Below are 13,143 nucleotides of genomic sequence, written 5' to 3'. Positions count from 1 at the left end.
CTGGACCCCAGACCGCTTACACACACTTGGCCTCAGAGAGGACTCCCTCTGCTGTAACTGCAACAAAAAGGGGACTTAGCACCTCTCATTTTCCACTGCACCACACTCAAGGTTTTCTGGGACAAGGTGTTTGACTTTATTGACAATGTGTTCAATCGCGAAACAAAGAGAGACTTTGCCTCTCTCGTCACAGCCTTCATAAGATCAGACCTCACATCGGAGATGGAGAAGGAACTAATGGACCTTTTATTGACAGCAGTGATCAAAACGGTACTAAACAATTGGAAAGACTCAAGTAAAGCAACCTTCTAGGGATGGCTGAACTGGGTCACGTACCTCAGGGGAGCGGACAGCTTGGCAGTGCAGTACTCCCCATGGAAAGCGTCCTCCAGGGGCCTGTGGGAGATTTTGGACAGGTCACTAGTCTCGAAAAACCCGCAGTGATCCCAAGTCTCTTTGGGCCAATCAAAGACCATCTCTCTAAGTATGGACCTTGTACCTAGCAATGCGTTTTGTGTGCCGTTTTTTTCTCAGGGATCCTGCCAGTGTACATTACATCTCTCTCAATGGGGCTTTCCTTTACCTCCCTTTCCTCCCTCTGGCTGCACTATCCTCTTCTTCTTTTTCTTTTTAATCTCTTAAGAGCGAACCATTCCATGACAAGAAATACTTATGATTGTATGCAATGCACAAAATCTCAATAAAAATGCTTATAAAAAAAATAAATAATATATAATGGTTAGTATTTTGTTGCAAGCATATTGCGTACACGCTTAATTGGCAATATGTTTTCTTTTTTTTCTTATCATTATTCTGTGGCATATCCTTTCAATAAAAATTAACCACAGCACAAGCTTGCCAAACCAGGACCTTTAAGCTTTGCCAATGCCTGTTATATTTGTTTCCTGAAGCACCTATATGCTTTTTTTCAACTGTGTTAGAGGTCCTTATTTCTAAGGAACCTCCAAACTGCAGATAAAAGTCCTAATGGACACCTTGAATGAGTTCTGAGAGGAGAGACACTCAATGGTCTTCCAAGCACCTAGTCCAAAGAGATCGGTCCCCTTTACTTATGCACTCTGGTTGGTTGCAGCATATGGATCATTTATGGGATACCTAGGAGTACCCAGGGAAGTTGGCTACTGGTTTTCCTGTGTAATAAGAAGTTGAGAGGCTTGGGGTTAATGGGGACCCCTTCATGAATAATTTTTATTGTATATAATGTAGAAATGTGGAATATTATGTAAATATTTCTACAGAACTTTAAAACAATATGTGACATTTTTTAAATGGTTCAAATGTGCATTGATGGTATCTCACATACAATTTCCACACAAGGGAAAATCTTTTGTAATAATATCCATTTCCAGTCAAAAATATTTCTCTGGAAGATGTTTCCTGCTCGTACAATACACTGAGCAAAACAAAATTGCCTAATGAAAAACTTTGCGAATTTCATGTAATGCTACATCCACGAATTTTGGAAAATTAGTAAGCGTCATAATATAAGGGCTGTTCAAATGTTACATTTTTGCTAAATCTTTGCAAACATTAGTGTTCATGAGTTACACTGACATGGTTTGTGATAATTACGGATGTACATGATTTTAGGGTTCCATGTAAGTGGTCATGAACATCTGTTATACACTGCCAGTGGCCATTGAGAAATGGAGGATGAGTGCTGCCCACAAATATTAAAAACCTCCTACTTCTTCATCCTGCCTTCCTTTATTTTAGGTAGTATGGAGGGACTCAACATTCCATATGGGGTGCACTTGATGGGTGCTACTTGAGTACAGACATGTAGGCAGAAGCCCTAGATATGCCAAACTCCTCTCAGAGGAGGGAATCTTGACTGCAGCTCGATTAGTTTAAACTCAGGAATGTACACTTTTTGTTGCTTAGCTTACTGTACTATCCTGACCGTACCTAGACATGCCCAACCTACCCTCTCCTGAGTTAGACCTTGGACCGCTCAGCCTCTTCTTCCAGAGAGTTAAGGAAGCTTAGGTGATCTGCATTTTACTCCAGTATTGGAACTTTCATAGATTCACATGCCTGAATCATTCCCCGTCGTCGAGACGGGAGTCTCCGGTATATAAAAAAGCAGTGCTTAGTAGTGTAGCACACTGAAAAGAGGCCTAGGCCCATTTCCCTTTTGCAACCCATAGCCTTTGTTATGTAAAAAAGGCACACACTTTTCCCTGAACCAATCAGAGCTCCTCACCCTCTAGAACACTCCTGAGAGAACCTTCTGCCCCTCAGATTTTTCTACCGCACGTTATGCTAGGGAGTCTCCTTTGAGCTCTGCTCAAACTCTTTACTTCTACAGTATTTTGACTTGGATTTGAGGTTTCTACATCAACCATGTCTGAGAAAGAGAAAAAAGGATTATTTAGAGCTTGTTCAACCTGCTCCAAGAAAAGGCTATTTACAGATGACCCTCACAAAGACTGCATCTACTGTCTCTATTCAGACCATAAGGCAGCAGATTGTAAGGTATGTCGTACCTTTTCTAATAAGACCTTGAAAGATCGTGAGGGAAGGCTACTGATCTAGGAAGGAAATCCTCTCAAGTGAGAGTGAGGAAGAATCTGTGGCGTCTAAGAGATCTCAGAAGAGAAGTAGATCTCCTCAGACACATTCCTCAGGGGAAAGACCTGAGAAGGCCCCAAAAAAGACCACTCCAGGGTCTTCAGGGCGCAGTCCCTCAAAATACCCTTCAGTCTCATCTAAGGGGAAGAAGGGATCTGCTGGTGAGGTGAAAGGAGAAAAATCCACCTCAGACCCACCACAGTCACCTCAGAAGATCAAGATTACCATCAAACGATCTTCTTCTGCGCCTTCTGAGGAGAAATCAACTCCGTCGACGGGACCGTCGACTAAAAAGGGACCATCGATGACGACGAAAACACCTCCATTGTCGACGAAGAAGGATAAGGCTGGTGAGAAAACAGTGTCGACAATTTCACCGTTGACGACTATATCGTCGATGGTTTCATCGTCGACGAAGGCGTCGACGACCGCGTCAACGGCAGCATTGATGACGGCAGCGTCGACGAGGACTGTGTCGACTACGGCAGTGTCGACGGCAGCGTCGACGAGGACGTCGACGAGGACAGCGTTGACGGTCACTACAACGTCGACGGTAGCGTCGACGACAATGACTTGGTCGACGACGGCGATGGGAATCTCGTCGACGGGCTCGTCGACGAGGGAAAAAACACCAGGAAAAAGGTTGGTGCCTTGGAAAAAACCTATAACACCTGAGGTTACATCCCCAAGCAAGGTCTCCCCATTGCTATCGTCTCACTTACTGGAGGAGGAAGATTCGGAGGAAGATGATGAGTATGGTATTTCCAGTAGCCCTTCGCAACTACAGGTCAAGTACCAAGAAGACGATTCTGAGGAAGAATATGGGGGTTATCAAGAACAACCCCAGGAACAACACCGATATCGACAACAGCAACGAGAGGAGATGGACCAGTGTACCATCCTCTTTGTTGAGGGATCTCCAAGGAATGTTGGAGGATTATAGGAAAAGATACCCAGCGACTCCAGTCGCTCAACAGGCCATAGAGGCTACTCCACGTCCACGATCGGTTCCAGGGACTCCGATTCGTAGGAGAGAGATTGTGCCGGAACCTACTGTTAGGTCCCCACTGCCGACAACACACCACGATACCTCGGATGAGGATCAGGAGGATGGTGAGATTGCGGACACAAGTGCAGAATGGCATGACTATATCGCCCCATCACCTGCAACTCCTCCGCAGAGACCAGTGGACTCTCCACCGGAGGACATTGGTGGATTTCATAATTTGATGGAGAGAGCCACTAAGAGGTTTACACTGACCATGACAGAAGAGAAAACGGAATGTTTTCTATATGACTTTAAAGACTCGTATCGGAGATCTGTACGATCTCTACCTATAGTGTCTCATATCTGGAAAGAAGGATTGAAGGTCATGGAGACGCCAGCGACGGTAACACCGGTTCTGGCCAGACTGGATAAAAAGTATAAAGCACCGGTCGATGCTCCATCTTGCCTTTTGGGTCATCCCAAACCGGATTCTGTTATCACCCAAGCTGCGCAACAGAAATCCAGGAACCCATCTGTTCCGATTGCAACACCTCCAGACAAAGAGGGCAGAAGGTTGGATAACGCAGGGAAGCGTTTTTCATTAATGTCTGCTCTGCTTGTAAGAGCCGCTAATGCCCTTGCTATTTTGGGGGGGGGTATGACAGGCAGATATGGTGCGGCCTGTCTCCATACGTTAACCTGGTGCCAGATCCAGAAAAGCAGGAGGCGAAGAAAATTCTCATGGAAGGAGAGAGGACTTCGGCTGAAGTCATAGACTGCGCTATGGATATAGCGACCACGGCATTTAGATCCTTGGGAGGAGCTGCGGTCCTGCGCAGGCAAGGTTGGCTGCGAGCAACAGCATTTAGGCCGGAGGTGCAAAACAAAATCTTAGACCTCCCTTTCACTGGAGAAGAATTATTTGGAAAACATATAGATGATACGCTGGAAAGTATCAAGAAGGATACTGATACGGCAAAGGCTCTGGGAACACTGCAGTACAGGAAAACCCCTTTTCGTGGCTCCAGGGGTAGAGGACAATCCTCCTATAGAGGAGGATACCAACAAGGGAGATATTCATCTTCTTATCAGTCCTCATCGCAGCCGTACCGTCGGCAATATAACCAGCGTCAGTCAGGAGGATACACAAAATCAACTCCAAGAGGACGTGGTGGCCGAGGAAAGGACAACACCCGTCGGCAATGACAACCTCCATCTTCCGGCTCTGTCAGATGCTCCCCTGGGTGGAAAGATTGCTCACTATCTTCACAATTGGCGGAAAATAACAACGGACCAATGGGTCCTCAAAATAGTTCAATTAGGTCACACCCTAGAATTTCTTCAGACGCCCCCTTGTACGCCACCGATGCACCAAAGAGCCAATCGTCTGCATCAACTCCAGCAGGAGATTCGGACAATGCTCCGAAAGGGAGCAATAGAACCGGTACCAAAATCCCAGGAAAACAAGGGGTTTTACTCCTGTTTTTTTCTGATCAAGAAAAACAAGCTCCAGTGGCGCCCCATTCTGCATCTCAGATCCTTAATCACCTATCTCAAGAAACAATCTTTCAGGATGGTATCCCTACAGGACATCCTTCCGTTATTAAACCCAGGAGATCATATGACCACATTGGACCTACAAGACGCGTATTTCCACGTGCCGATACATCCTGCACACAGGCAGTACCTTCGGTTCTGGGTAGCCGGAAGACATTACCAATTCAGGGTACTGCCATTCGGCTTGAAGTCAGCGCCAAGAGTTTTCACGAAATGCCTGGCTCCAGTGGCGGCTGTGTTGAGGAAGCAAAGACATCAAATATTTCCGTACCTCGACGACTGGTTAGTCAAAGCACCATCAAAGACACAGGCCAGAGCGTCGACGCAAGCTTGCATAGACTTATTCGCCAATTTAGGATTGACTCTAAACGAGAGAAAGTCAAACCTCCACCCAGCAAGAGTGATCACATTTCTGGGGGCAATATTGGACACGGAATGCAACAAAGCGTTTCCCTCTGCGGAAAGACAACTGAGGATTGTGTCCCTCTTCCAAGACTTGGGAAAAAGAAAGTCTCTTTCAGTCCGCAGGTACAAATCCTTGCTGGGCACAATGTCCTATTGTATTCCACTGGTACCTTGCTGCAGACTAAGGATGAGACCATGGCAGGAACAGATCGATCTCCAATGGCGTCAGGCGGAGGGATCCTTCGACGATACAATAAAGGTGACACCAGTCATGCTGCAGGCAGCAAAGTGGTGGACGCAAAAGGCAAATGGGTCTCAAGGACTAACGTTTCTAGCAAGAGCAGCTCCGCTAGTGGTAACGATGGATGCGTCGTTAGAAGGATGGGGAGCTTTCCTTCAGGACCTTCAGGTCAGCGGCCGTTGGAAGGCAGAGGAGCAGCAATTACATATAAATCTGCTGGAGCTCAGGGCGATCCGCTTGGCATTACTGGCTTTTCTGCCAAGGATAAAAGGTGCGCCGGTGTTGATAAGAACAGACAACACCACGGCAATGCATTATGTAAACAAGCATGGGGGAAAAAGATCTCTCTCCCTGTCTCAGGAAGCCCAGGAGATATGGGAATGAGCTATTCAGCAGGAAATATCATTGACAGCAGAACACCTCCCGGGGGATCAAAACGTCAAAGCAGATACTCTCAGCAGGCTAAAATCGTCCTGCCACGAATGGGAGGTAGACCAGGAGATCCTGGACAGCGTCTTTCGGAGATGGGGAACACCGATGGTGGACCTATTCGCTACAAGAGAAAACAGAAAATGGCAGTACTTCGCAAGCTGGCTTCCCCAGAGGGGATCTTGGGGGAATGCGATTTCCATGGCATGGTCCGGCATCTTTGCCTACGGTTTTCCTCCAATTCCTCTTCTCCCCCACGTACTGGTGAAGATCAAGAAAGAGCCATTCAGGCTGATCCTAGTAGCCCCGTGGTGGCCCAGACAACACTGGTTCACGGAACTGCTGCTACTGTCGGAGGACCGTCCAATTCAGTTGCGCCTGATTCCATCGCTTCTGACAATGTCCAAGGGGCAGGTGCGCCATCCGGACCCGAAATCCTTGCGATTAGCAGCCTTTCTCCTGAACACTGTGAGTTTAGCCATCTGAACATCTCACATGAATGTAGGGAGATCCTGTCCAAGGCCAGAGCAGAGAGTACCAACAAAACCTACAGGATGAAATGGAAGAGGTTTTGTCTGTGGTGTAAGAGACATGATGTTCACCCTCTTACTGCTGCACCTTATCAAATTATACCTTACATTCTGCTGTTAGCAAAGTCAGGATTAGCACACGCCTCCATCAAGGTGCATTTGGCTGCCTTTATCCCGCTACAGGAGGTCATCGTCAGGCCCATCTTTATGGTCCTCAAGGATTATCAAACAATTCATGAAAGGGATATTCAGAGTCTTTCCACCAGTAAAGCCTCCACCACCTTTATGGAATCTGAATATTGTACTCTCTCGATTGATGAAGCCACCATTTGAACCGATACACAGGGCAGACCTGAAGTTCTTGTCCTGGAAAGTGGCTCTTCTCATTGCATTGACTTCAGCGAGAATAGTAGGTGAACTACAAGCGCCCCCTTTTCAGGAGCCTTTCTTGCAATTTCAAGAGGATAAAATGATTCTCAGGACAAACACGAAGTTCATTCCGAAGGTGCCAACTGATTTTCATTTGAACGAACCATTGGTGCTGAAGCGTTTCTTTCCTCATCCATCTACAGCGGCAGAAAGAGTATTACACTCGCTGGACGTTCAGAGATGTATGAAATTTTACTTGAAAGAAACTAAGGCGTTTCGCAAGTCTTCACCGTTATTCGTCGCCTTCAGCGCACCCAGGAAAGGTTTCCCGCTGTCAAAGAGGGGAATTGCCAGATGGATTTCCAGTGCAATTGTCTACTGTCATCAAGCTGCTGGAAAGCCTTTGAATGCACGAGTCCGTGCCCATTCCACGGGGGCAGTGGCCACATCCACTGCATTGTTTGGAGGAGTGCCAATCCAGGATATCTGCAGAGCAGCAACCTGGGCATCTACGCACACCTTCACCAGGCACTACTGCTTGGAGGCAGCCGCAGAATCGGATGCGGCGGTGGGAGTGGCGGTACTGCGGAATATCATCCAGTAACGGTGAGCCTTTCTTGCATCCCTCCATCCATAATTTCTCTTGTTTACAAAGTCACATTTTATATAAGTATGTATATATGTATATGAGATTATGCTTCATTTTCTAATGGTATTGCATGATTATGTAATGTATCAGGAAAATGTGCTTTGTTTTTTCACTGCTCGCTATTCTGATTCAGGCATGTGAATCTATGAAAGTTCCAATACTGGAGTAAGAAAACAAGTTACTTACCTGTAACTTTAGTTCTCCAGTATTGGAATCTTTCATAGATTCACATGCACCCACCCTCCTCCCCTGAGAGGCTCACCTCGGATTTAGCACAAGAAGTGTATGATATGCACAAGTGCGCGAAAAATCTGAGGGGCAGAAGGTTCTCTCAGAAGTGTTCTAGAGGGTGAGGAGTTCTGATTGGTTCAGGGAAAAGTGTGGGCTTTTTTACATAACAAAGGCTATGGGTTGCAAAAGGGAAATGGGCCTAGTCCTCTTTTCAGTTTGCTACACTACTAAGCACTTCTTTTTTATATACCGGAGACTCCCGTCTCGACGACGGGGAATGATTCAGGCATGTGAATCTATGAAAGATTCCAATACTGGAGAACTAAAGTTACAGGTAAGTAACTTGTTTTCTTCTGTTCCACAGTATGTAGCTTTAGTGATTGATTGTTAGTGACCCTCAACCTTCCCTCTTTTGGAATGCTCGGTGACTCTGTTAATTTCCCAGTCCTGAGACACGGAGGAACTAGTGCAAAACATGAATGCCAACATTGTGGCCAGGGACAGATATACAAGGCTGATGGACCTGGTCCTTTTTACAAGGTTATTCCTAAACATTTTGCTTTCTTCCTCCTATTTATTCTGATCTGTTTTTGCTGGGTTTTTTAATCTGGGACTTTCCCACTGCGGATAAGTGCTAAAGTGCAAGCGCTCCTTGTGTAAATGGTGAGTATGATTGGTTACCCATGATTGGTATATTTGATATACAGCTAAATTCCTAGTAAAGTGCACTGTGTGTGCCCAGGGCCTTTATATCAAATGGTACTAGTGAGCCTGCAGCACTGATTGTGCCACCCACACGAGTAGCCCTGCAAACATGTCTGAGGCCTGCCACTGCAGTGTCTGCAAGTGCAGTTTTAAACCATATCAATCTGGCAAGTGCATCCACTTGCCAGGCCCAAACCTTCCCTTTTATTACATGCAAGGCACCCCTAATGTAGGTCCAAGGTATCCCTATGGGCAGGGTGCAGTGTATGTAAAAGGTAGGACATGTATTGGTGTGTTTTACATGTCCTGATAGTGAAATACTGATAATTTCTGTTTTCACTATTGCAAGGACTATCTCTTCCATCGGTTATCATTGGAGTTGCTTTGTAATACCTTACAAGTGTAACTTTCAATTGGGAAGAGATAGAAATTTGGAGTTTGGGTTTCCTGAACTCAGGATATAAAAACACATCATTCTACAAAGGTGTTTTTTAAATTGTGTGGTTGAAAATGCCACTTTTACATAGTGGGCATTTTCTTACTTTACCATCCTTTGCCTCTGCCTGACTGTGGAATCCACATCTGGTTTAGACTGACAGTTGGGTTGTTCGTACACTCACTCTAGACAGTCACATAAAAGGAGCTGAGGTGTATCATGCATATCCATATTGCCCATCACCAGGCTAATGGGCCTTGCTGAGCTACAGTGGTGGGAGAGGTTGTCACTGACACCTGAGTAAGCCTGCCTTCACACAATGCTGTCTCCACACCCTTTAGTGTGTCTGGAGCCAGGTCAGGGAAAGGCAGGATCTTTGCACTACAAAGACTATCCTTTGAAGTATGCCTACTTTAGAGACAAAAGGGGTATAAGTACTAGATATAATACCCCCATTTTTAGAACACTTCTGAATTTAGAGGTGATTCTGCCAAAAATAGCTGGAGAAGCTGCATGAGGAGAACTGCCACTCGCTTGTTGCTGTGTTGGGCTGGCCTATTGCTTGCTGCTTCTGTCTCGGGAGTGGAATTTACTTTCTTATCCTGCTTGTCAAGGTTCTCCAAGGGCTTGTGTGTGCTTGCCTCCTGTTGGAAGTCTCAGGGCCATCACAGACTTCATCTGCAGCACCTGGAATTCTCTGCTGGGAGTCCTGATTGCCAAGTGGTGCCAATTCCAGTTCCTGGGCCCTTGTAATTGTGTAGCTGATGCTTCAACACAAGAAAAGCAACATTGACAATGTCAGTTATGCTGCTGCATGTCCTGGAGTCCAGTGCACCACTCGTGAAGCGCACAACGCACTGCCCCAACTTACACCACTGCCCTGGTGTTGCCATCAATTCTATCGACTCAGATGTCGTCATCGAGGCCGCTGCCTGCCCTGCAGCCAATGGCACCAGTCGTGGAGTGCACAACATACCACTCCAAGTCACACCACAGCTGTGACCTCTCCGATGCCATCACTTTGCACCGACGCCAGCATCTCCATGCCGGACATTAACTGACTGTGGGTGACTTTCCGAACTCATTGACACCGCACCATCGCACGGAACTGAAGCCTTACTGCCGATGCTGCCTCACCTCCACTGCACAGCAAGGACTCAACAACTCGCCTCCTCTGTGGCAGTAAGGAAGTGATGCTGCCTCAGCCCATCTCCATGATGCAGTGCAATGTCTTTTGACTTCACCATTTTCCAAGGTAGCGTTACTTGGATGTCCTTGTGAGTCTGTAGTTTGCCCCGCTTCTCACACTTGGCGCCGAACTGTGGATAAGTACCTGTCACAATGTCGACATAGCCCCAGATGGAGCTATTATCTTCTAACAGCTATTTTTTTTATAGTAATCTTCCTAAAAGTGATATCTTGATTTGTGTATGTTGGATTTTTGTTGTTATTTGAAGTTTGCCAGATATGGTGGGCTATGCAACAACAGCTGCCACAACGCCCTGCACAGGACATCACAAATCATATACTGGATGACAGCAATACCTCTGCTTTCAGTGTTGTGGCATTCAGCACAAGGTCTGGCATAAAGGCAGACCAAATGGCCAAAACATCCAGGGCACAGCCAAAGGGCGAGTACTTTGAGCTGTGAGGAAAGAGAACTTTGCATCTGTAATACGCTTGTCTCTTTGTATGGATGGACTGCATATAAATGATTGCAGAAATATGTACTTTACGCTAATCCCATACAGTGCACATACGCATTTGCAGAGGGAAGTCAAAAATACCACCAAGACAGTTAAACCTTTCGTCCATCTTCCAAAGGGACAATTTATTAGTATCCTGACTTTAAGGCATGGCCAAGGGAAATATATGAATAGTAGGACGTTAGCTCTTTGGATTAATTAGTAGGTTTACTGATTTGAGAAGAAACATACTCAATGAGACATTCCACAATGGCAGCTTTAAGGGCACTTGAAACAGAAACAAGAAAAAATAAAGGTAGGCAAAAATTGAAAAAACAAAGTAATAGAGATATTTAGGCATACAACAATGTTTCTTCTGGACCAGTACACGAAGTCTGCCATATCTGACCTGATATGTAGACAAAAGGATCTCCTCTCCAACTGTGATCATAGTTTGGTCCCACGCATTAAAAACCATGTGCAACTTGTGCCACAAAGTTAATTACTAAGTTCTGATTGTGCTATATTTAGTTCAATCGTTTAATTGCCAGAACCTAGAGTTTATTTTCTTCACTCTGTAGCAGGCCCGGTTCTAGAGGGTGGGCCGGGTGGGCCCGGCCCACCCAAAGATGAGCTTGGCCCACCCAAACAGGAGCCTTGGCCCTCGCAGTGAGGGCTTGAAGGCAGGCGTGCAACGCACAGGTCGTGTGTGTCAGCCCGGGGAGACAGCTTCCCGGGCGCACACACAGACAGACAGTTTAAGATTATCGCAGCCGCACCAAAGTACTTAACAGGTCTTTAAAGACCATTAACATTTTAACGAGGCTTTGTTTTCTTTTTTCACCCCTTCATCTCTGCATGTTGAAAGGGAACAAATCCTTTCTTGGACACCGGTAACCTTTGATAACCTTTGCCTACGTCCTGCTGCGTTGATATTTCTTTTTCTACGCAGCGCAGGGGAAAAGTGGTCTGTTTATTCCTAGTCACCCCCTGACCCCTGCAGCTGCTTATCACATCAGGCTGTGACACAAAGTATGACTAATGGAGTAGGTAAGAGAATGTGTTACAAAACAAATTATTTTTAAAATCTGCACAGGCCCAGCAGGACACATACTTCGTATGTGCTTCATTTAAACAGTTTTTATAATTTCATCGTAGCCGATGCTGGTCAACAATAAAACAATACAAAATGCCCAGATAAAGTTAATGATCCTGCTTTAGAGCAATCACTTGTCTGTTAGTATTTTTTAAATGCAGACGCACTGTATTTTTATGTGGATAGCTCAGTGGGTTACTGCCTCTGTCACAGAGATCCTTGTGTTACTTCAGAAGTTAAAATCCTAACAAAAGGCAGTGAACAATGAACTGCCACCAAAGAGCTGCAAACAAACATGAATGGTATAATTAGAACTTCGCTTTTTTGGTTTTGTGATATAGTTAGAACTTCCCCAGTCTTTCATTATTCTAATGTTGCTAAAATGAGTATGTTTGGGCAGATCTACATTTTTATCAGTAAAGCTGACCCCCATGGAATACTCTTTAAATCCTACGGTTGTGTTTCCCCAGACCAAACCCCCTTAAAATATACTGCCCACCAGAATGGATGACACGTGATTCCTACACCTTGTAATCCTCACACACTTACAGAGACAATGACATTCCCTGTAGACTGATCTACATACTTGTATGATTCATTGTCTCTGTAAGTGTGTGCGTTGTGTAAAGTACTGACACACACTACATTGATATGAGCAGCACTATACAACAAATTAAATGCATATGAGAGAGAGGATACGTAAACATGAGGGGCACTGGTGGAGGGTGGTAGTAAGGGAGTCTGAGGAGGAGGTCATGAGGGGGAGGGGCTACAGAGAGATGAGAGGCACTGGTGGAGGGTGCCAGTGAGGGAATCCGAGGAAGAGGTCATGGGGTGGAGGGGGGAGCTAGGGAGAGATGAGGGGCACTGATGTAGGGTGGTAGTGAGGGAGTCTGAGGAGGAGGTCATGAGGGGGAGGGGCTACAGAGAGACGAGGGGCACTGGGGGAGGGTGGCAGTGAGGGAATCCGGGGAGGAGCTCATAAAGGGGAGGGGCTATGGGGAGATGAGGGGCACTTGTGGCGTGTGGCAGTTAGGGAATCCAAGGAAGAGGTCAATAGGGGGGGCATGGATGGATGAGGTACACTGTTGGAAGGTGGTAGTAAAGGTGTTTATGGAGAAAGAGGTTTTTGGTGCAGCGCCAAAAAAGACTTTTGCATCAGCGCTGAAGCCGGCCCTGTCATGGCCTTTCTGTTTTTGTTTATTTAATTGGCAGTTGGGCCATAAG

Source organism: Lissotriton helveticus, chromosome 10 (assembly GCF_964261635.1).
Source record: "Lissotriton helveticus chromosome 10, aLisHel1.1, whole genome shotgun sequence".
NCBI classification, from domain to species: Eukaryota; Metazoa; Chordata; class Amphibia; order Caudata; family Salamandridae; genus Lissotriton; species Lissotriton helveticus.
The sequence above is the reverse complement of the archived record's forward strand: the minus strand, read 5'-3'. Positions refer to the sequence as shown.